Below are 25031 nucleotides of genomic sequence, written 5' to 3'. Positions count from 1 at the left end.
TAATGTGTGTCCCCTGCTTGCTGGTCAGAATGTTTTTAATACAGCTTTAGTGGGAACAAGAGCACTTGAGTTTATTTGATGGTATTGTTATGAATAAACACATTCACATCTTCTGCATCTACTATTGCTTCTAAGGTCCTCAGTCTCTTCCTCCTTACCTTAAAGTAAGAATATATTACTTTTATCAAACTTTTATCAAAATTTGAGCTTTAGTCTTGTATTTATATTTGCCATGTATATTTTCTCCATTGTTTTCAATATGTTTGGACAAAGTATGGAAGATTTTTATTATAATAACAAAGGAGAGTGTAAATTACATAAGATTTGACTAAATAAACATCCACCTGTATTACATTCATAAGGTTTCTCCCCTGTATGAATTCTCTGATGTGCACTAACATATGACTTCAGAGAGAAACTTTTTCCACATTCATTTCATTCATAGGGTTTCTCCCCTGTGCAAGACCTCAGATGTGCTCGGAGGTTTGAAGTACTAGAGAAAGTCTTCCGACACTCGTTACATTTATAGGGTTTCTCCCCTGTGTGAATTCCCTGATGCATACTGAGGGTTGCCTTCTGAGAAAAAGTTTTTCCACATTCATGACATTCATAAGGGTTTTCTCCTTTGTGAACCCTCTGATGTCTACTGAGGTTTGATTTCTGGGAGAAGGTTTTCCCACATTCGTTACATTCATAGGGTTTTTCTCCTGTGTGAATTCTTTGATGGACTATGAGAACTGCTTTATAAAAAAATATTTTCCCACACTCATTACATTCATAAGGTTTTTCCCCTTTGTGAATTCTCTCATGTCCACTGAGGTATGATTTCTTGGAGAAAGTTTTCCCACATTCACTACATTCACAGGGTTTCTCCCTGGTATGAATTCTCTGATGTGCTTTGAGGGATGAATTGCGGGTGAAAGTTCTCTCACAGCCATTACATTTATAAGGTTTCTCACCTGTGTGAAGTCTCTGATGTGCTCTGAGGGCTGAATTATCAACAAAAGATCTCCCACAGTCATTACATTCATAGGGTTTCTCGCCTGTGTGAATTCTCTGATGTATTTTGAGGGATGAACTATTGACAAAAGCTTTCCCACATTCATTGCATTTATAAGGTTTCTCCCCAGTGTGAATTCTCTGATGTATCCTGAGGACTGAATCACGGGTGAAAGTTTTCTCACAGCCATTACATTTATAGGGTTTCTCCCCTGTGTGGATTCTGTGATGTGCTCTGAGGGCTGAATAATGGGCGAAAGATCTCCCGCAGTCAGTACATTTATAGGGTTTCTCCCCTGTGTGAATTCTCTGATGTGTTCTGAGAACAGATATATAGGCAAAAGACCTCCCACATTCATTACACTCATAGGGTTTCTCCCCTGTGTGAATTCTGTGATGCGCTTTGAAGGTTGAATTATCAGCAAAAGTTTTCCCACATTCATTACACTCATAGGGTTTCTCCCCTGTATGAATTCTCTGATGTACACTGAGGTGGGTCTTGTTAGAGAAAGTTTTCCCACATTCAATACATTCATAGGCTTTCTCCCCACTGTGAATTCTCTCATGTTCTTTGAGCTGTGCAATTTTGGAGAACAATTTCCCATAGTCATTAGTTTGATAGGGTTTTATCCCTGTGTGTGTTCTGTGGTGTACTAAGACAGCAGAGTTCTTGTAAGATTTCCCACATCCATTGTTATCCTAAGGCTTCTCCTTATGAACTATCACATGTTCACTGAGGTTTGATGTCTGACAAAAAGTTTTCCCACATTCATTACATGCATAGAGATTAACGCCCATATGAGTTCCAGGATAATGAATAGGGTGTGAATTTGAACAAAAGGATTTCCCGCATTCATTGCCTTGAGTTTTTTCCCCTGAGCAGGTCCTCTGATGCTGAATGAGGTGTGCATTCTTGTAAAATAATCTCCTGCATTTATTACTTTCTCATGACTCCTCTCCTGTGGTACTTTCCTGATGTACACTGAGGGGTGAGTTTTGATGCAAGAATTCTCCATATTTATCAAATTTGCAGAATTTCTCTTCTGTTTGAGTTCTCTGATATACTCTAAGGTCTAATTCCTGGAAGAAGGCATTTGTACATCCATTAAAAACACAGTACATATCTCCAGTTGGTGTTTTCTGGGCTGAGCTCTGGCTCAAGTTTTCTTCACATTTACTTCTTGCAAAAGCCTGTCCTGGAGCAGCTCTCTGAGGTTGAGTAAGGGGTGAATTCTTACTGAAGTTATTTTCATTTTTATTACAATCATAGTGCATCATAACCATGTGAACTTGATTGTATTTCGCAGTGGTGGTTTTGTCACAGGATCTACTACATTCATTAAGATCAAAGCATTTCTCCTTTGTGCCGGTTCTCGCGTGGTTAAAGAGAGTTGCTTTGTCACAGTTTTTCTTAAATTCACAATCCTGACAAGATTCTTCTCCTATTAGAGAACTCTGAGCTGTAACACAGACAACAGTCTCATCGTGTGAAACTTTTCCAAACTCACTACATTCAGAAGATTGCTCCAGAGTTTGAATTTTCTGATGATCCTGCCTAAGACTGAAAGCTTTCACGTTTTTATTATATTTGTAAGACCTCTCTCCAGTATGAGTTTTCTCATGATTAATAACAAACTGTAACTTTTCACAGACATTCATGTAATTGGCCTTCTTTCTGGAACAATTTCTATCACTAATAATTAATTCAGAAACAAATGGTGAACTCGTTCTACATGAGTCACATTTACAAGGCATTTTTCCTGAAAAATCTGGAATCGAATCCAAGTTAATTCGTTTTCCTAAAACTTTCTGACCTTCTTTATTCAGTGTTTTGTTATCAATGAATATTACTACTTGCCACAATGGTTTCTCTTGTTTTTCCTGATTCCCCTCAATGTGGACATCAACCTTATAATATCCTAAAATGAGAAAAATTGAAAGTATCTTATGAACCTTATATTTCTCATAAGGAGCTTAAGGCCACGTTTTGTTATCTATTGTATTGTTTCTGGTAATTTTCAAAAGATTAGTAATTCATGCACAGAAACAGACACACACACTCTCCTCATCCATATCGTTTAAACAAAAAACAGCTATTATATTCAGTGCTGGCCAAGATGAAAAAATAAAATTAACAAACAAATGAAGATGCTACAAAATGGAAAGGTGGACTTTAGGACTTAAGAAATGGCACTACAGAGAATTCCAAGATTTTCTTTCTGCGTGCTGGCCTGCTGGAAAAGCCTGCAAACCAAAGTCAACAATAGGCGGAGACTAAAAAAGTTCCAAGAAAAGCCTGTTCCTTCTAGCCAACGATCTGAGGAAAAGATGGTCTAACAAAGAACTGTTCTGACAATATCCACTATACTCAAGCCTCCCTACTTCCAAAAAAGAAAACAAAAGAAAAAAGAAAAAGAAAAAAGAAGACAAGATTCTTCTCTGTGGTTCTGCCATAAATATAAAGGATGTGAACACTCTTGCAAAATTTTCCGCCACGAGCCACAGCAAGAGCGCATAGAAATGGTCATGAAGAATCCTGAGAAATTCCCATTCAAAAGGAATTCTTGGACATGGTTAACAGCAGGCATTGCCAAAATTCCACCTGGAAACATATTCCTATCTACTCTATAAAATCTGCATAGGCAAGAGGAACAAATCTGTTGCTTTAGGGTACTCATGGCTAACTCAGAGCAGGTAGGAGAGAAAAAAAAGAAAAAAAAGAAGTATAGAAAAAAAAAAAAAGGCAGGAATACACAGTAGGCCCAATATTACAACTAGAAGAGATGAAGCAGTACTTGTGAAAACCATACCCTGAAAAACCAAAGACACAATATATTAAAAAGCAGCTGAATTCACATTATTGTCAAATGCATTTGAGTGTTCATAAAGACAGATCATATTCTGGGCTATAAAACCAATATTTATAAAAGAAGAGAAATCATATACAGTGTGATCTCAAGCCATCAAGAAATTATGCTGGAAATCGGGTGCGCAAAATTATTTGGAAAAATAAAACATATTTGTAAATTAATATACTTTCAATTAAACCATGGGTCAATGAAGACATCTCAGAAAAAAGTAAGATATTTTTAAGTAAATGAAATCTAAAACTGTTCAAACTATAGAAATTTATGAAATACAGCTAAAGTAGTACTCAGATAATTTTGTAGTTTATAGAGATAAATTTATAGTTTAAAATTATATACATTGAGGAAAAAAAGACCTTTAACCAGTTACCTAAGCTTTGAGAAACTATACGAAGAGAAGTTAAATATAAAGAAAGCAAAAGATAGAAAATAATAAAGATCAGAGGATACAATGAAATTGAAAACACTCAAACCAAAGCTTACTTCTTTGAAAAGATTTTTAAATAATAAAAAGCCAGTGGAGGAAAATCGAGAAGACACATTCTCAGTATCAGAAATAAATGCAAAAGAAAATATAACTACCAACATAATAGGCATTAAAAAGATAATAAAGAATATTAAGAGAAATTTGATGCCCATAAAGTTGATAATTTACATAAAATGTACACATTCCTTGAAAACAAAAAACTACTAAACTCTCTCATGAAGAAGAAATAAGCCAAATAGATCTATTTAAGAAATTGAATATGTGGTCAAGAAATATGTAATTGAAAAAGCAGCTCTAGGACTAGATGGTGTTAACTAGTGAATTTTACCAAACATTGAAAGACGAAATAATACCAATTTTACATAATCTCTTCAAGAAAATGCAAGATGTGGGAATATTTCCTAAGTCATTTTATGAGGCCTGTATTATCTTCATAACAAAACCAAAGACAATTCAAGAAAGAAACCCTATGTAATATTCCTCATAACATAAATGTAAAAATACTGAAAAACAGTAAGCAAAAGGACACAGTGCTATATTAAAATAAATAATAAATCAGGACCAAGTGAGATTCATCCCAAGAATGCAAACTGTTGCAACATTCAAAAAAATCAATCAATGTGATTCACCATATTCATTGTCTAAAGATTAAAACCACAATCACATCAATTACAGAAAAAAAAAAATTCACTAAATTCAAAATCCATTCATCAACCTAATAAAAGGAATCCACGAAAAGCCTACAGGTAACATCACATCTAAGAGTGAGAGCCTGAATGCTTTAACCCTAAGACTCAGGAAAAGACAAGGGGGTTTACTCTCAGCACTTCTACTCAAGACAGCAATGTAAGTTCCAACTAATGCAATAAGGCAAGAATGAAAATGAAAGATACAGAGTAAGCCTACACAGAAAAATCACAAAATGATCTTTGAAAAAGCTCCTTGAACTAATAAGCGTTTTCAGCAAAGGCAAAATACAAAGCCAATACATGAAAGCCAATAATATACAAATAATAATCAACTGGAATTTGAAATCAAATACACAACATAATTTACCATAGCACCAATACACGCCACTTGGTATCTGTATGCTAAAAACTATTGATGAAAGAAATCAAAGAAATACTAAATAGAGAGGTACATGTTATTTAGGAATTAGAAAACTATATTTTTTATGCTGATTTTGTTTGATTTAGTGTCAATGCACTTCAAGCTGAAATTCCAACATTTTTATAAATATCAGAAGCTTGTTTTAAAATTCATAAAGTCATCTGAACATCAAATTCCGGTGGATTCAGTACTACCTGATGTCAAAAATTAAAAAGCTAGTGTAAGAAAGTTAATATGGTATTGGCATAAGGAAAGATATGGAGATAAATAGAGACGCCACAGAAATATGCAATCTCAGACATATAGAATGCAATCTCAGACACACACATACTGAAATGCAATGCAAATATACACTCATCTGTTTTCTAAGATCAAGCAAATGTTACTCAAAGGAGAAATGATAATCTTTTCAACAAACGCTGCTAGAATAACTGGACTCCCTTTTCAAAAATTTTAACTTGACATATAACTCATACTTTCTATAAAAATTAATACCAAATGGAACACAAAGTGTAAAATGTGAAATTTAAAAGTTTCTAGGAAAAAAAAAATCACAGGAATAAATCTGTTAAGAGTTCTGACATTTCTAGACAGGACGACAAAAGCATAGTCCTTACGGAAAATTAAAAATTGTACTTTATTAATGTTAATGTTCAGTTTCAGCCAGACTTCTCTGAAACCATGCGAACAGAAGTAGAGCGCAGCTCACTACTGTCAAGTGGGGAGAGGTTCCCCACTAAACCTCCACTGAAACCCATGGGAGATAGAGAAGGTTAACACTGGGCAGGGTTGAGAGATCGGACTCTCACTGGCCTTCTGCTTGTACTAACCACCCTGTATTCCATTAAGTGCCAGCAATACTACCTCATCTTCATTCTTCTTTCCATCTTTCAGAATCTTATTGGTTTTTTATGTATAATTTTAAGTATTTAACTGTAGTTAGTGAATAGGAAAGAATGTTTATGCCATCATTCTCATTTAATGCTTTCTATCTTATTCTTTTCCTAAGCACAGTTATGAACATGTTTTCCTTGACATCACATAGACTATATCTAGCTCTGCTCTAAGCCACCTGAATCCGATTTTTTGTTTTGACCCATAAGTTTACCTCAGGATTCTTTACCCACTGTTCTGATAGGACAGTGGACATGTCAAAACCAATTGTCTATGGATCATATTTGTTTCCCTGAACTTTTTGTTTCACTAATTTATTAAACTATCCCACCTCTAGCTGCAAACTACTTAACTACTCAGAGCTTTACATAAATCCTTCATATCTAATAAAGCAAGTCCTCCCACAGTGCTCTTCTAAAGGGATTTAGTTTGATATTACATCTTTACAAGTATGTCTCCACATGAATTTTTATGGAAAAGTGCTTTTTGGTTTTTTTAGGATTAACTAAAGTTGCAGCCATTTCATTGCTTTATTCTAAGATATAGTCTATAATTTGTCTTCCAGTTGATCAATTTTAAATTTCACTTTTAAATTCTTCATTATTATATTTTTGTTATTGCTCTTGATCAGTTTCTTAATATAAATGAGACTACAAATTACCTCTGTTCACTAATTCAGCTATAACTAAAAGTTTCTAGTATGCACATTTATTTTTATTACTTTCTAAATGTCATGCAATTTTGAAATTGATTTCCTTCTTAATATACTGTTTAATAGAGATAATTTTCCAAAGTTCCATATCAAGGTTTTTTGTCTACTCATTTTATCATTACTTTCTACATTTATCGAACTATGTTGAGAGAATATTATTTGTGGTGATTCTAATTAGTTGAATTTATTGGTGTTTAGAATAAAACTATATTTTCACTGTCTTATGATAATTCCAAGGGAACTTGAAAGGCTTGTCCTTTAATTTCAGCATACACATATGCAACTATGTGGTCCACTTTAATACAAATATCATTTATATCTTCTATAGCCATATTTATTAAATATGCCACAGGATTTATTCTTTCATCAGATGAGGTACAGCAGGTCCTCAAATAAATTCCTTTCATTAAATGTCATTTAGTTACAACGTTGATGAGAAAAAAAAATCAATTCCCTACAAGGACCACTGTCTGTGTGGAGTTGGCATGTTCTCCCCACGTCTGTGTGGATTTCCTCTGGGTCCTCGAGTCTCCTCTCACATCCCAAATGTGCATGTTAGGTGAACTGGTGTGTCTACATTAACCCCATGTCTGAGTGCGCGTGGTGTGTGAATGCACCCTGAGATGGAATGGTATCCTGCCCAGGGTGGGTTTCTGCCTTGAGCTGAGCTGCGGGGATATGGCCACCTGAAAAACGGAACTGGAATAAGCGGGTTAGATAATAATGATTAATCTTTCTTAAATGTATGTCTAGCTCAGATTTACATCAATGGTAATATTAGAAGTCTTTTGGATCTTTATTTTGAAGTTTGGTGATGTTTCTGCCCTAACAACTCAGTTCTTCTTTATATCAGTGAAGACTGTAATAAAGGTGGTTTTATTACAGTTCATTTCACTTAAGTCAATTTCCAGGAACCTACTGACAACATTAAGTGAAGAATTATGATCTCATAATTCAAGCAAATCTTAAAGTCTTAGAAATTCATATTTTGTTTTATGATCATTGATATCATATTGCTTAGTGCAGCTATTCAAATACTCTTGCGCTATCAGGATTTCTTTAAAGATAATGAATTTATTGCCTAAATATAAACCTGAAAGATAACAGAATTTAAACCCTAAATTATTTATTTTTATTGACTTAACAACTTTACCATTCTTTTATTTTATAATCTTTCTAACATACTATTGAGGGATATCTTTTTTAGCCAATCAGTATGATTAGACAAAGGCCAAAAAGCACATGAAAAAACTGCTTGGCATCGTTAGTGATCAGGAAAATAGTTAAGGACTAAATTATGTCTCAGTCAAATTTGTAATGGCCTGCTGAAATGTGAAAGGGTTAAAGAATAATTAAAACCTGAAACTGGACAAAGGAAGTCCATAACTTAGGCCTAGTTTCTGGAACCCCTAACCACATTCTGTTAATCATGAAACTTGTAACAATGAGCTCATACGCTAACTGCCAATTTTAGCCTGTGTAACCCTGCTTGCTTGCGTGGCATGAAAAATAATCAATTGTATATAAGCTGAAAATTACTATTTGGCCATCGCCCATGGGAACACCGGCTATTGTCCATGGGAACATAGGCAATCACCCATAGGAACATAACATTCTAACACAAGCTTTCTGCTTCTGTACTTCCCGCTTGCACACCTGACCAGTGGGTTGACAGGTAGTGAATAGGAGAAAGATGGACCTTTGTGTTTAAGACAGAATGAGGAATGGGATTTGGGGCTTAAAAACCTTGTATCTTGGCATTTCGAGGCTGCTCCTTTGCAAGGACAGCCGCCGGCTAATAAACTGTCTCCTGGTTAAGAGCACTCAAGTTGGGTCTGGTTATTCTGGACACAACATTTGGAGGCCCCAGCGAGATCTTCTCGTTGTGGGAAAATTGATCAGTGCACCGGAGCGTTGGACCATTTGCGGTTGGGGAGGCCTCTAGGGCACTTGCCCTAGCCCACCGCCTGTGGTTTCTCGCTTTGCGGAGCACGATCCTGGGAGTGCTGAGGCAGTTTCTGGTAGGGGGCCCAGGGACCGTGCGGACGTCGGACGCGACAAGTAAGTCGGCGGTCGACTGAGACTGTGACGACAGTTTTCTCAGTCCTGTTCTGGTTTGTTAGTCTATGTCTGTCTTGTTTTGTTTTGCTTCGTGTGCTTTATTGTGGAACTATGGGACAATCACAGGGCAAACTAACTCCGTTACAGTGCATGCTTAACAACTTTAAAGATTTTCGTCGTAGGGCAAGGGCCTATGGTGCTTCAGTAACCCCTTTTGATTTGCAGCGCTTTTGTCAATTAGATTGGCCGACCTTCGGAGTAGGATGGCCCTCCGAGGGATCATTTAACATGCAGACTGCATTCCGGGTTCGAAGTGTGATTTATGGAAAACCTGGGCATCCCGACCAAATTCCTTATGTTGATGTTTGGATTGATGTTGTTTCTGATGCCCCTAAATACTTACAGAATTGCAGTCGTGCACCCGTTACTGTAATGGCAGCCATACCCCAGGGTTTTAAGAAGCCCCCACCGGTGTTGCAGGGGCCTCCCTCGGAGAATGACTGGTATCCGCCACCCTATAATGGAAATGGGGGTAGACGTCCTCCTCCGGAGGGACCGGGACCTCCTGTAACCCGGTCTAGGGGTCATAGGCCACCTTCCCCTGATTCAACCTCCCTGAAAAGAGCCAGTATCTGTTCAAGCCCCATTGAAGGTGATTCCAGGAGGTGGCGGTGAGCCTACTGTCATCTACTCGCCATTCAGTACTAGTGATTTATATAATTGGAAATTGCAAACGCCATCCTTTTCAGAGAAACCACAAGGACTAACCTCCCTTTTAGAGTCTATTTTCTTTACCCATCAGCCCACTTGGGATGATTGCCAACAGCTCTTACAGGTCTTATTCACTACTGAAGAAAAGGAAAGAATTTTGCGGGAGGCGGCTAGAGGAGTAACAGACCCAAATAGGCAGCCCACAGCAGACTTAACCAGGTTACAGGCTGTGTTTCCGACTCAACGTCCCCAGTGGGATCCAAATACAGATCAAGGTAAGGAGGCTCTCCTAAGGTATTGCCAGTTTCTGCTGCAGGGACTCCGGGCTGCTGCACGTAGACCAATAAATCTGTCCAAGGTAAGTGAAGTAATTCAGACTAAGGACGAGTCACCTGCAGCATTCTTGGAAAGACTATTAGAGTCTTACCGCCTATATACACCTATTGACCCGGAGGACCCCAACAATAGAAGAGCCATTAATTTGGCCTTTATTAGCCAGTCGGCCCCTGACATTAGAAAGAAGTTACAGAGATTGGAAGGTTTTGAGGGAGAAAAATTTATCCAAATTATTAGAAATAGCTCAGAAGGTCTTTAACAATAGGGACTGTGTGCAAAAAGTCATGTTTGTGGGACAACAAGGAAACCGACCTCCTTGGGGAAAAAACAAAACAAAACAAAAAAAAACCCTAACCATAGAGGGGGACCTAGCAACGAAGAAGGCCAAAACAGAAAACCTACGCTAGGAAGAGACCAATGTGCTATTTGCAAAAAGAAAGGACATTGGAAGAATGAGTGCCCTGAAAAGGAGCAACCAGGAGGTCAGAAGAAAAAAGGCCCCTCATTCTTTTGGAAGATGAATAGGGGCGTCAGGGCTCTTATCTAATGAGCCCCCGAGAGCCCAAGGTAACTTTACAAGTAGGGGGCAAACCTGTGAACTTTTTAGCTGATACTGGTGCAACTTACTCAGTTTTAACAGAAATTGCTGGTCTGTTATCCAAAGAAAAGACTGTAATTCAAGGAGCCACTGGGAAAGGGAAGGCATACCCATGGACACAGGCAAAAATTACTGACTTGGGAAAGGGAACCATCACGCATTCGTTTTTAGTTATGCCTGAATGTCCTTTTCCTTTGCTTGGAAGAGATTTGCTCCAGAAATTAAAAGCCACTATTTAAGCAACGAGTGGCATATCTCTCAAAGAGACTAGATCCGGTGGCTGGAGGAAGGCCTAGTTGCCTGAGAGCACTAGCTGCTACTGCTATATTGACCAAAGACGCTTTAAAATTGACCTTGGGCCAAAATATTGAAATTGTGGCTCCACATGCAGTTGAAGCCATGCTGCGCAGCCCTCTTGAAAGATGGATTTCCAACGCCCGGATTACTCAGTACCAGGTACTGTTGCTTAACCCCCCCACAGACCCAGTTTTTGAAAACTGCAGCCCTGAACCCTGCCACGCTGCTCCCGGATGATGACCCGCAGGCTCCATTGCATCACTGTGTTCAGCACCTTGAGCAGGTAACTGGACTACGGCCAGTCTTGAAGGATGAGCCATGGCTTAATCCGGATGCGGTATTATTTACCAATGGAAGCAGTTTTGTATCCGACGGAGTAAGGTATGCTGGGGCAGCCGTAGTAACAGTCAGGGATGTAATATGGGCACAGGCCCTAAGCCATGGGGCATCAGCCCAAAAGGCTGAACTCATTGCTCTGACTGAAGCTCTTAAATGGGCTCAAGGAAAGACTGTTAACATCTATACTGATAGCCGAGATGCCATTGCAACGGCACATGTACATGGAGCCCTGTACAAGGAAAGAGGACTATTGAAATCAGGGGGAAAGGAAATTAAGAACAAGGAGCAGATTTTGGCTCTTTTGGAGGCTATCTGGCTACCTAAAAAAGTGGCTATTATCCATTGCCCCGGCCATCAAAAAGGGGAAAGAGCGGTAAAAAAAGGAAACCGCTTGGCAGATAAAACAGCAAAGGAAGTAGCCAGAAAACCAGTGGGGACTAACGTCATAATTGGTCCCCTTCTTGTGCCCCCCTTGGCACAGGCTCCAGACTATAGCCCCCAAGATATAGAGTTGGGGAAGCAACTGCACGGGAAGTTTGAACATGGGTGGCTTTGGATTCCAGATGGAAGGCCGGTCCTCCCTGCTGCGCTCGGTAACACCTTAATTAGCCAGATGCATAATGCTACCCATCTTGGAGGAACTAAGTTAATTGAACTGCTAAAAAGAGACTATTATATTCCTGGACTAACCTCAAAGGCTCGGGATGTGAGTGCACGATGCCCAATATGTGCACAGGTCAACTCTCGCCCCATCCCAAAGGAAAATATCGGCACTCGATTAAGAGGACAAGCTCCTGGAGAGCATTGGGAAGTGGACTTTACAGAAGTTGATCCTGGCACTTTTGGATTTAAATATCTTCTGGTATTCATTGACACCTATTCTGGATGGACTGAGGCCTTCCCCACAAAGAAGGAAACTGCACAAGTAGTAGCTAAGAAATTAATTACAGAAATAGTGCCTCGATTTGGCTGGCCCTTATCATTGGGGTCCGACAATGGCCCGGCATTCATTGCCCAAACAAGTCAAATGTTAGCTAAGGTATTAGGGATTAATTGGAAATTACATTGTATTTACAGACCTCAGAGTTCAGGACAAGTAGAAAGGATGAATAGAACACTTAAGGAAACTTCAACTAAATTTAAGCTGGAAACTGGGGAGAATTGGGTGAGCCTTCTTCCTTTTGCTTTGTTACGGGCCCGGTGTACTCCATATATTATGGGAATTTCCCCTTATGAAATAATGTTTGGGAGACCTCCCCCTTTACTCCCTAAAATTGGAATTGAAAAGGTTACAATGAGTAATAATACAAGTCTCCTTAAGTCTCTACAGGCCTTGCAACAAACCCAAAATCAAGTCAAGGGCTTGATTAAAGCTGCTAGACCGACTCCGGGGACATCACAGCCTCACCCACATCATCCAGGTGATTGGGTGTGGATAAAGAAGATCCAGCCTGCTAGCTTAGAGCCCTGGTGGGATGGTCCGTTTCCAGTAACTCTAACCACACCAACAGCTGTCGAGGTTGCAGGAAAAAGACATTGGATTCACCATACCCGCCTTAAGACAGCTCAACCTCCCCCGGAGACAGAGAAATGGAAGGCAACACTCACAGAGGATCCACTCAAGATAAGACTCTCACGGGGTTAATTATAATTGGGTTAATTGTTATCAATAATGTTTATAAGTTTGCTAATGACAGTAACTCAAATGCTACAAAGGATTGTTGGTTTTGTCTGAACCCTGCCCCACCTTATTATGTAGGACTTGGTGTCATTGCTAACCTTGGCACAGATCAAACTGCTATTAGGAATGTAACATCTCCGAATGTTACTATTTGCCCTTGGGGAACCAAAACCCATCTGTAACGTTGGGAGATTTACAAGGAAAGGGAACTTGTGTGAATACTAACTTATAGAGTTGATAAATCTAGGTATAAGGAAAATTGTAAATCATCTATTTTAGTAAATAGCACCTCTTCTACTTATTTAGCGGCCCCTAGTGGCACTTGGTTTGCTTGTAATACTGGTTTAACTCCCTGTATTAATCTTAACTATTGGAAAAATAATACTGGATTTTGTGTGCTGGTTCATGTTATACCTCAGGTGTATATGATGAGCGGACAAGAAGGAAGACAAGCAATAGATTTGTGGGGAGGATATAACTATCCTCGGCGTAAGCGAGCAGTTCCACTGCTTGTGCCGCTCCTAGCTGGCCTAGGAGTGGCAGGATCAGCTGCAATTGGGACTGCTGCTTTGGTTACAGGGAATCAAGGTATAGCCTGGCTCACAAAGCGGATTAATGACGATTTAAGCACTCTAGAGAAATCAATTAATCATCTTGAAACATCTCTTAATTCTTTAGCTGAAGTAGTACTGCAGAATAGAAGAGGTTTAGACCTCTTATTTCTTAAGCAAGGAGTTTTGTGTGTAGCACTAGGAGAAACTTGCTGTTTTTATGTTAATCATTCTGGAATTATTAGGGATAGTTTAGCATTAATTAGACAAAGAGTAAAAGACAGAAATAAAAAGTTAAAACAAGGAAGCAACTGGTATGAATCTTGGTTTAATGGAAACTCTTGGTTAACCACGTTATTGTCGGCTATAGCAGGACCATTGATAATTCTGCTGTTATTACTGACCTTTGGGCTATGCTTGATCAAATGGGTTAAGAGTTTAATCCAATCCAATATAACTGGGGCAAAGATTTTAATTTTAGGAGCGTCAGCCCCGACCCATTGGCCAAAAATCCCGACTTCTGACTCGAAGATTGAGTCATTCTAAAGAAAACCAGTGGGGAATGTAATGGCCTGCTGAAATGTGAAAGGGTTAAAGAATAATTAAAACCTGAAACTGGACAAAGGAAGTCCATAACTTAGGCCTAGTTTCTGGAACCCCTAACCACATTCTGTTAATCATGAAACTTGTAACAATGAGCTCATACGCTAACTGCCAATTTTAGCCTGTGTAACCCTGCTTGCTTGCGTGGCATGAAAAATAATCAATTGTATATAAGCTGAAAATTACTATTTGGCCATCGCCCATGGGAACACCGGCTATTGTCCATGGGAACATAGGCAATCACCCATAGGAACATAACATTCTAACACAAGCTTTCTGCTTCTGTACTTCCCGCTTGCACACCTGACCAGTGGGTTGACAGGTAGTGAATAGGAGAAAGATGGACCTTTGTGTTTAAGACAGAATGAGGAATGGGATTTGGGGCTTAAAAACCTTGTATCTTGGCATTTCGAGGCTGCTCCTTTGCAAGGACAGCCGCCGGCTAATAAACTGTCTCCTGCTTAAGAGCACTCAAGTTGGGTCTGGTTATTCTGGACACAACAAAATTCATATTTTGAAGCCCTAACTCCCAATGTGACTGCATTTAGAGATAAGACCTTTAGAGAGGTAACGGAGGTTAACGTGATAAAGGAGAGGCCCTATTTCTGTAGAACTGATATCCTTATAAAAACGGGAAGAAACATCAGACACCTTTCTCTCTCCATGAATGCAAAGAGGAAAGGCCCGGTGAGGACACCGTGAGAAGGTGCTCATCTGCAAGGCAGGAAGAGAGGCCTCACCACAAATCAACCCTGCTGGCACCCTCTTCTTGGACTTTCAGCCTCCAGAACTCTGAGAAATAAATTTGGTTTTTAAGCCACCCAGGCTATGGTATTTTGTTATGCCGGTCCAGCTGACTAATACAGAAATGCAAATCAAAACCTCAATGACATAGCACCTCACATCCACTCAGATGACTACAATCAAAAAGTGAGATAATTAAGTACTGGTGAAGATGTAGAAAATTTAGAACCCTCATATGCCATCATTAGGATTATGAAATGATACAGCGCCTTTGGAAAACAGTTTGGCAGTTCTACAGAGTTATCACATAGCCAGAAATTCCGCTCCTACCTATATGGTCAAGAGAAATAAAAGCACATGTCATGCAAAAACTTGTAAATGGGTTTTACATCAGCATTACTCAATAACAGCCAAAAGGTTCACGGACTGATGAATGGACAAACAAATGTGGTATATCCAGACAAAGGAATATTATTTCGCCAAGAAAGGATGAAGTACTAATACATGCTACAATATGAACCTTGTAATGCAAAGTGAAAGAAACCAATCACAAAAGAACACATAATGTGTGATTCCATTGACATGTCCAGAATACCCAAATCTATACAGACAGAAAGTAGATTAGTGGTTGCCAGAGCTAAAGCGGCAGGAAATAAGGAGATAATAGCTAAAGGGCATGGGGTTTCTCCCTCTGAGGTGAAGAAAACTGACTGTGGTGTTTACATATATCTATGAATATACTAAAAGCCACAAAACTGTATGCTTTAAATGGGTAAATTGTATGATATGTGAATTACATCTCAATAAAGCTGTTTAAAAGGAAAAACGACTTTCGAAAGTGGTTCCCTCTAAAGTCTAACTACCCCAGGAGTTTCCTTCTGTCCGTGCTCACTCACCTGGGCACCTCTGGTTTGGGAATTCTTCCTCTAAGGACCAGGGCTCTTCACCTTGCTCCAACTTGAAGATCACCTGGGGTTTGGTAATGCAATACCCTGTGAACGTAACAATCCACAACAAAGACTTTATATATAGACCAGATCCACGTGCTTTTTAGATTCTGAAGGTGGAGAAAGATATAGCAGCAAGAGCAAAATGAAAGTACCCATTTGCAGTTTTCAATGGGAAAGCAATGACACAAACATCGTTTCTGTTTCTCTAAAGGTTTCAATTACCCAGGCCTCTTAAAAGCCTGAACAACATTAATCTCTACAAAGGGTCCATGTGTTTTGATGATTACAACAAAAAGGATTTGAATTCCAAGGGGAGTCACATAGTAAGACCTGCTCACCCATGGAGACAAAGTGGCTGCAGTTCTCCAGCATCACGTCTCTGTACAAGGTCCTATGAGCAGGGCCCATGTACTGCCACTCACCTGGGGTGAACTCCACAGTCACGTCTTCGAACGACACTGATCCCTGCAATGATACATTTTGTTCAAAGTTCAGAATTAAGTGACAAAGAAAATACCTTCGAGAACTACTATTTTCCTGTTTACTCTTAAGGCTCTAAAACAAATAGCTATAAAGAATGTCTACTCGTGCCCTAATTTGTCTTTAACTTTGGAGTTACTCAATTACTTAAAAGGGTTTGTAATGTACTGTAATTCATTCATATATTTTTATGAAAAATTTCAGTGTAAAGAATTCCTACAACTCTTCTACGTCCCGAGGGATTACCCTGGGTAGTCTAGAGAATTCTAGAGAATCCTAAGATGTTCAATCCCTCCAAGGACATCAATACCATAAATAATGGGAGCCAAGGAAACAGTACATGTAAGTTGTGGAGATCCCGTACATGACTGAACTTATGTATCAATAAACGTATAAAGATATATAAATCTAGAGCTCATGGAGAACAAAGGATGACTTACCTAGGAGATGGAATCAAACAGACTAGTATGAGAACACTGCCTACACTGAAGTAACAGCGACAGATATAAATAGAAAGATCTAATCAGCAGAAGCAGTAACCAATTAGCTACCCAATCTAGCAGTATGAGCAGCTTCTTGAATGCTGGTGCCAAATACCGATATTTAAGACATACAAAAAAAAATATCTTAGAAGTTTTCATGAGACAGACCTGTTCATGCTGCTACTGACTAGTCTGTAGAACAAAAAGCTGGAACTGTCCCTTAAACTACGCATGGTTTTAGAACACAGACGGGTGCTCTAGGACAAAGACAAGCATTAAGGAGACACTAGCAATTTAGGTGGTCATGGAAATTAACAGAAGCAGTCAGACAACAACTTGAGCACATAGGGATTGGACAAAAAAAAAGTACCAGAAACAGCATCTGAGGCACCGTGAATATTAAGGAGGCTGGCAGAAAAAGTAGAGGCCACAAAGCCAGAGAAGAACTTTTCTGAAGGTAATAATGGAATCATGAGGGAGTAGAGTATTGAAAACTGAAAAAAGAGAAAGTTTCCACAACAAAGACTTTAAAGGGGGTGGGAGGAGGGAGCCGGGGGAGTTGCCGTTCAATGAGTATAAAGTTTCACTTGTGCAAAATACTAAGTTCTAGAGATCAGCTGCACAACGTGATGCCACTAGCGAATGATACAGCACTGTACATGTAAAAATTTGTCAGGAGGGTAGATCCCATGTTAAGTGTTCTTATCGCAAGTAAACAGTAGAAAGAAAGGGAAGTAGATTAAGAGACAAGAGGACAGAAACACGTTTTTTTCCAGTATTATGTATCCGGTTATATCCTCACTCATGTCTTCGGTATGACTGAGTGAATACCTTCTTTGTGTGAAGTTCAGAGCCAGTAGCTGGGAACTTAAACAAATGAATAAAAGATGAGGAACCCCCCTCATTAAGTTTATCTTAATATAAAAAATAAAATAAAATTTAACTATATTTTCCAAAACTAAAACATTAGTGAGAAAACTGTTGTTTTTTATTCGTTTCTGCCAATCTCTCTAATATGTGACTTAATAAACAGCTGGATAAAAAAAAATTAAGCTAACAATGACAGAAGTGCAAATGGTGAAGTAGGAACCCCAGAAAATTCTCTCTTCCACAAAAACAATGAAAAAACTGGCGAAAATTATAGAAGTTAACAAAGATAATTTCTGGAAGTATACAAGAAAATTGGCTGAATCACTCTAAGTATAGTGATGTTGTATCATTTTAATATACCCTGTTCCCATCCCTCTCAAACTCTGCCACAGTTTGAGAATCCACAGGCTCCAACCTGCAGCCTGGCAACTACATGATGGGTTGTAGTTCCATCAAAGTATCATTGCCAGAAAAACTGTCATCATTTGGGCTGTTTGGTAGTTCGATGAACGACCCCACTACAAGGATATCTTTATGTGTGCTAATTTGGAGCTCATACAGTGTGTGAAAAGTCTTATCCTCAGAAGCATCTGGCCAAACATTTAAAGGCATTTGTTTAACTTATGTGGTGGGTATTAACTGAAGTGGTGGATAACAGCAGGAGCAAACAATGGCCTGATCGAGAAGCTTAAAATAGGAAATGCTGAAGAATGAGATGGCAAAAAAAGATTTTGAAAAGCTCTGATATACTCCTGAGAATCTAAAAGGCTACCCACATGCATAGAACTATGTATAGGCCCAGGGCTGACGGCATGCTCAGGAAAGACATGGGAAAGCCCTAACCTCTAGGTGACTATGAGGTTTGGCATAAGAAAGAAGTAAAGGCCACTACATGCTTATAAACTGCCTGACTGAACGTTGAAGGAATGCCTTCACATGCACAGAGCCCTGAAGCAAAGACTGGGAGACTACTGGTTCCAGGCATTTAACGAAACTTCTGAAGAAACTTCTACTGCTACAGACCACAAAAAATATAGGTTCTACAGAATTAGTTCAGAAAAGTCACTGAACAAATAAATATCAAGGATGATCCCTATGGAGGGGAGACATTCTGATTTCTAGAGCTGCCTCATCTATGTTATTTTAAATGTCCAGTTATCAACAATAACAACAACAACAACAACAACAACAAACTATTAAACAAGGGGGAGAAAAAAAGAACGTAAGATCCATATGCAGGAAAAAGTATAATCAAAAGAAACTGCTCCTAAGGAAGGAGATGTTAGACTTCCTAGGAAACAACTTTAAATCAGTTGTTTTAAATATGGTCAATGACCCCTAGGAAAGAATGTCTAAGGATAAAAGAAAAATATAGGAATAATATTTCACTAAGTAAAGAGTATCGATAAAAAGGAATCAAAGAGAAATTCAAGAGCTGAAAAGTACAATAACTGAAACAAAACTTTCACCAGGGGAGTTCAATAACAGATCTGAGCAAGTCGAAGAAAGAATGAACAAACTGTATAATATGTCTGTTGAAATTATGCAGTGTGAGAAACAGAAAAAATGATGAAAAATAACTATGAGATAGCATCAAGTTTACAAGTCAATGCATAGAGTCCCAGACAAAGAAAAGACATACTCTGAAAGAGTATTTGAACAAATAATAACCAAGAAGTCTCCAAATTTGATGAAAACAATCTACACATACCAAAAACTCCATGACCTTCAAGAAGCATAAACTTGGAGTAAGAGAGCCACACCTGGGCACGTGATAATCAAACTGTCAAAAAGACAAAAAGACAAAAAAGTTTTTGAAAATCTCTGATATACTCCTGAGAATCTAGATGGCTACACACATGCATAGAGCTGTGTATAGGCCCAGGGCTGACAGCATGCTCAGAAAAGAAAGCCTTAAGTTGTCACCTCTAAGTAACTATGAGGTTTGGCATAATAAGGAATAAAGGCTACTGCAGTCTTGTAAACTGCCTAACTGAATGCTGAAGGAATGCCCTCTCATGCACAGAGCCCTTAAGGAAAGATGGGAGACTTACTAATTTAAGGAAATTTCTGAAAAAATTTCTACTGCTACATACGAGAAATACAGGTTCTAGAGAATTAGTTCATAAAAGTCATTAAACAAATAAATTTCAAGAATGACCCCTGTGGAAGGGAGACATTCTGATTTCTAGAGTTGCCACACTATTTCGTTTAAAATGTCCACTTATCAGCAACAACAAAAAACTCTGCTAATCAAGAAAAAAAAAACAAAAAAAAAAACAAGAAAGCAAGATCCATATGCATGAAAAGGTGTACTCAACAGAAACTGCTACTGAGAAAGCAGATGTTGGACTTACTAGGTAACAACTTTAAATCAGCTATTTGAAAATAGTCAAGAATTCGAGGAAAGAATATCTAAAGGCTAGAGGAAAATGTCAGAACAATATTTCACAAAGTAAAATGTATCAATAAAAGAAACTAAACAGAATTTCAAGAGTTAAAAAGTACAACAACTGAAACAAAACTTTTCCCTAGAGTTCAACAACAGATCTGAGCAAGTGGAAGAAAGAATGAAAAACTGTATAATATGTCCATTGAAATTATGCAGTGTGAGAAATAAACAGAAAGAAAAAATGGTAAAAAAAAAATAACTACTAGATAGCATCAAGTTTACAAATATATGAATAATGAGAGGAGAAATAGTCTGAAAGAATATTAAAGAAATAACAGCCAAGTCTCCAAATTTATGAAAAACATTAATCTACACATCCCAAAACTCAACAAACTTCAACTAGGATAAACATGAAGTAAAAATGCCATACCTGGACACATGATAATCAAACTGCCAAAAAAGACAAAGACGTTCTTGAAAATAGAAAGAAAGAAGTGACTCATCACGTACAATAGCAGTAACAGCTGGTTACTAATCTGAAACCATGGAGAAAGCAGTGGAATGTCAGATTAAAAGTGCTGAAAGAAAAAGGTTGTCAACCAAGAATTCAATACCCAACAAAACTGTAAAAATTAAAACTTTTTGAGATAAACAAAAACAGAATGTGCCAAAAGCAAAAATGTCCTGCCAGAAATAATACAGGGAGTGGTTCAGCAAATCTTTGCAGACTGAAAGTAGATTAGTGGTTGCTTGAGGCTTGGGGTGGGGAGGGATAAGATAATGGGACCGGATAAAACCTACACACTTTTTTTTTAAGGCGATGAAAAGGGCCTATTTTGACTACAGTGATGTTTGCCCATATTTGCGAGAACAGCTTAAAAAATCATATATTACACTGTAAATGGGTGACTAGCATGATACATGATTTCAATTGCAATAAGTACACCTTTAAAAATTGTATATTACACTTTAAATGGGTGACTAGCATGATACATGATTTCAATTGCAATAAAGCTGTTTTAAAATAAAAAATGAAAGAGGATGAAATCATTACAAAACATTAGAAAAGATTTAAGGGCCAAGGATGAAAATGCGGATAAAGGAAAGAAGGTGACTCTATGAACATAGCAGCAAGGGAAAGACAGAGCCAGTGGAGGTGCCACAGACACTAAAAGAGAAACTTCTCAGAAGGACAGAGTGAGAAGTAGAGGCAAGAGACACAGTAAAGTCAAGTAAAGAAAGGATGAGAAGAGATCTAGTGAGTTTGATTATAATCAAGTCTGTGGTCACGAGGACACAGGCAACCGGGCTTCATGCAGAGGTTTGAAGTATGAATGTAAAGTGTTGAAATATTTGAAAGAGAACAGCATTTTAAACTGCTGAGTAAGTTGAATATCATAGGTATTCAAAATATCTATGTAATCTTAAGGATATTCAGTTTATTCTTCAGAAAATGTCTTAATTCAACCCCTATGTCTGAGTTTTCGAAAGACAGTATTGACCAAGTTCACATTCAGCATTAAGTCTTCTGCTTTTATTGTAGAACAAGTAGAGGCAACATTCTATATTATTTTAAGATTATTACTGGAAAGTTAACTGGAACACCTATTTGAAAACAACAAACATATTTTTTGTCATCAATCTCTTTACATTCTACGAAGACACTTTGCTTTATCTTCTCACTAAGGTCAGCCGTTAAAGAAATACTGTCTGACACTCTGACATGGATATCATGAACTACAGAGATACATTTGGAGCTCCAATTTGGCAATTCCTTACTGAATTCTTTCCTGTAATACCAGAGAATCTGCATATATTCAAATACCACCACCCTTGCCCTGCTATTCATCTGTATTTCTACATCTTCTCTGAATGCATGTGATCCATTTCTATTTCTACTTTTCCATGTTAACAAAGAGACACTTAAGTCCTTATAAAATCCATTGTAAAATAAACGGGTTATTCAACTGAACTCACCTGAGCTATGTTCATTTTCTGCTGCTCCTGGAAGAAGGTTAATAACTGTAAAGGTTCCACTGGGGAGGAAGAAAAAGAAATGGGGTCATGAGAAATCTGGCTGCTTTACAACTCCTATATTCATGGCTTTGAATATCTCATAATACCAGCAGGAGAAAAGGCTTCCCTATGGAATAACGGCCCCTTGAGAAGGAACAGGAAGAACCACACAGAGGCAGCACCGTCTGAACATGTGCATGTCTTATGGGGGCTTAACCTTGCATTTTCAGAGTAAGGTAAACTGCTTTTTGTCAATCATATAACAATGTATGCCCCCTTATGACCAATTAAAACAAAATTTTTTTAATATGTAACTAAAATAAAGGATGAGTTAAAAAAAAAAAATTCAGGTACCACAAAGGTGAAACCTTCTAATTTCATTAAAACTAGTCTCAAAAAACTACTCAGGCTGGATTGTTCATCAAGTTCTTGTTGTCTTTACACCTTAAGAATTTGCACAGAAAACTCTGAAATTAAAATGGGATGCTTTATGCAAGAAATATATTTTTTAACTTTTTGTTCCAAGCTGTTTGCAGTTTCTAAAAAAGATCTCTTAATAAGATGTTTATAGTACTTACCTGTGTGAGTAAACAGCACTGTGTTGCTGTTTGATACTACCCAAAAATCTTTCATTTTTGGCCCGATATTTTTGGGCTCCCAAAAGGTGTCCAATATAAAAAACTTTTCTTCTACTATCATTTTGTCATCTCCATGTTCAGGAAAGAGGGAGCATCAGCATAACTCTAAACGCCACATGTAGTGATGGACATGGTATGAGAACAGCTCAGAATCTGGAAGAGTGGGGACAGAAACAAAGAAAACATGGTGCTGTTTAGGATTTCATCAGCTCTGCTGGATACACCTTCCCTGAACATCATCTTCACTAGCCATCCAGTGAAGTGCTTTTCTCTGCAGCCTGACAGTCACCCATCCCTCTCAACCCCAAGCTGGTCCACAGATTCCACTGTCACACAGTCTGTGGTGGCTTCTGGACATGGAGGCTTCCGGACGTGGAGGCATCACCAGGTTTTACTCATGCTACTCAGAGATCAAAACCTGCTTCTGGTGTTGCAAACCAGGACCTGCACCTTTCCAGCAGGGATGAAGGGTTGTTCTTCCAAGTGGCAGTTCGTAGGGCTCCTCTTTCCGGACTTAAAAGAGTTACTCTGCACCACGGAGGGGTGGGATCTAAGCCTGAGAAACAAATTCACTTTATTTGAAATCTTCATCCAACACTCTAAACCTGACCTTTTGGAATTCACCAGAAATGTACTATCCAGTACTATAGCCATTAGCTGCACGCAACTACTATACCTGAAGTGTAGCTAGTGCCACAAATCAAAATAATAGTTTGAATGTACTGAATTTAATAACATCAGTAAAATTAACTTCACCTCCTTTTATTTTTACTGTTGCTACTAAAATTTTTTTAATAATATTTTTTGTATTATATTTGCATTATCTTTCTGTTGGCCCAAAAATGCATAAGAATATCAGACTGGGCCTTTGAGGATGGAGACAGCCTGGACAGCGCAGGAAGGTGCAAGAAGCTCAGTATGACCCAGAAGCTATGGAGAAAACCCACAAATCCCAGGATAGACTTACCACGTGATTAGATTCTGTCCGCATTCATGTCACAATCGTATCTCTGGGAAGTTGAGGGCAGACAATTCGGTTAACTGCTCCAAAAGTTGCAACTCTAGATTTGGGTCAGGGAGGATACTAGGAAGAGCAAGAGAGAGTAAAATCTATATTTGCATCCTGCCTCTGTCATCCACCAGCTTGTGCCCTGGGGTATAACATTCCGCCCCATGAAGGTCCTTTCACCTGAGGAATGTCACGTTTATACCGACAAGTAGGTTTTTGTGAGGGTTAAATGAAATAAATGAAGGGAACAAAGTGTTTTCTGATAGCCGCTTACACAGTGATTATAAGCATCTGACAAAATGTTTTGCAAACGATACCTTAGTTCTCAGAAGAACTGCACGAATCAGCTGCAAGAGACAATAAGCGATATCTAGATAAACTAGATATTAGGAATATTAAAGAAAATTGACGATAAACTAGATATTGAAAAGAAAATTGCCCTGCTGGTCACAGATGATCCTCTTTTCATGTAATGCTGGCTCCAAATTGTCGTATGTGTTCTATTTCATAGCTATGAAAGAGACACTTGTGTGCACCTTTACTTCTTTTGGCAACTTGATTTTAAAAGGTACACTTCTGGAGCGGCATTAAACTCCCTCACTTCCTTTCGCCCTTCCCCACCCAGCACAAGTCTTTTATTACGGATTAAAAATAAATTCAAACACTCCGAATAGCAGACATAGTACAATGAGCATCATACACACATATTACACAGATTTAATGAGTAAGCCCTATTTGCTTTCTCTTATTCTTTTGGTTAATTTTTAAAAATAAATTGCAAATACACGATTTCATAATTTTAACTATCTCATTAGATAGCGTCAAAAAATAATTTCCTATACCTCCAAATATTATCTCACTAACCAAGGTAATGGCAATTTTCTTTAATATTCCTAACATCTAGTTTATCGTCATGTTTACCCAATTGTCTCTTGCAGCTGTTGTTTTTCTAACCAGGATCTGATCCATAACCACGTTTTGCAGTGTGGTTTTAGGCTCTAATGTTGAATTTTAAACCCAAGTCTCTGGTATTCAAGAGTTTCCTGGGGTCAGGTCCAATTTTCACGTCTTCCAACTGGCTAACGAAGCGAAAACGCTTCAAAAATTACGTCCCACGCTCCCAAGGCTTCATGGGCAATGTAGTCTTGAAGGTGTGGGGGCTACCGCGGAGCCCTCTGGGGACAGATTTTTCGGCTCTCACTTC

General features: G+C 38.4%; 1 long non-coding RNA gene and 1 pseudogene across 1 annotated transcript; one reads left to right on the top strand and one right to left on the bottom strand.

The window, feature by feature from the left end:
- Positions 1-262: 262 nt before the first annotated feature.
- On the bottom strand, positions 263-23902 carry LOC105311475 (annotated as a pseudogene).
- LOC105311474 lies at positions 9080-11827 on the top strand. The gene is made up of 3 exons (XR_897684.2): positions 9080-9130; positions 9957-10116; positions 11257-11827. It is a non-coding gene; the product is annotated as an uncharacterized LOC105311474 (long non-coding RNA).
- Positions 23903-25031: the final 1129 nt, after the last annotated feature.

Source organism: Pteropus vampyrus, unplaced genomic scaffold (genome assembly GCF_000151845.1).
Source record: "Pteropus vampyrus isolate Shadow unplaced genomic scaffold, Pvam_2.0 Scaffold1000004286, whole genome shotgun sequence".
NCBI lineage: Eukaryota > Metazoa > Chordata > Mammalia > Chiroptera > Pteropodidae > Pteropus > Pteropus vampyrus.
Note: the sequence above shows the minus strand (reverse complement) of the source record. Positions and strands in the feature narration are given on the sequence as shown.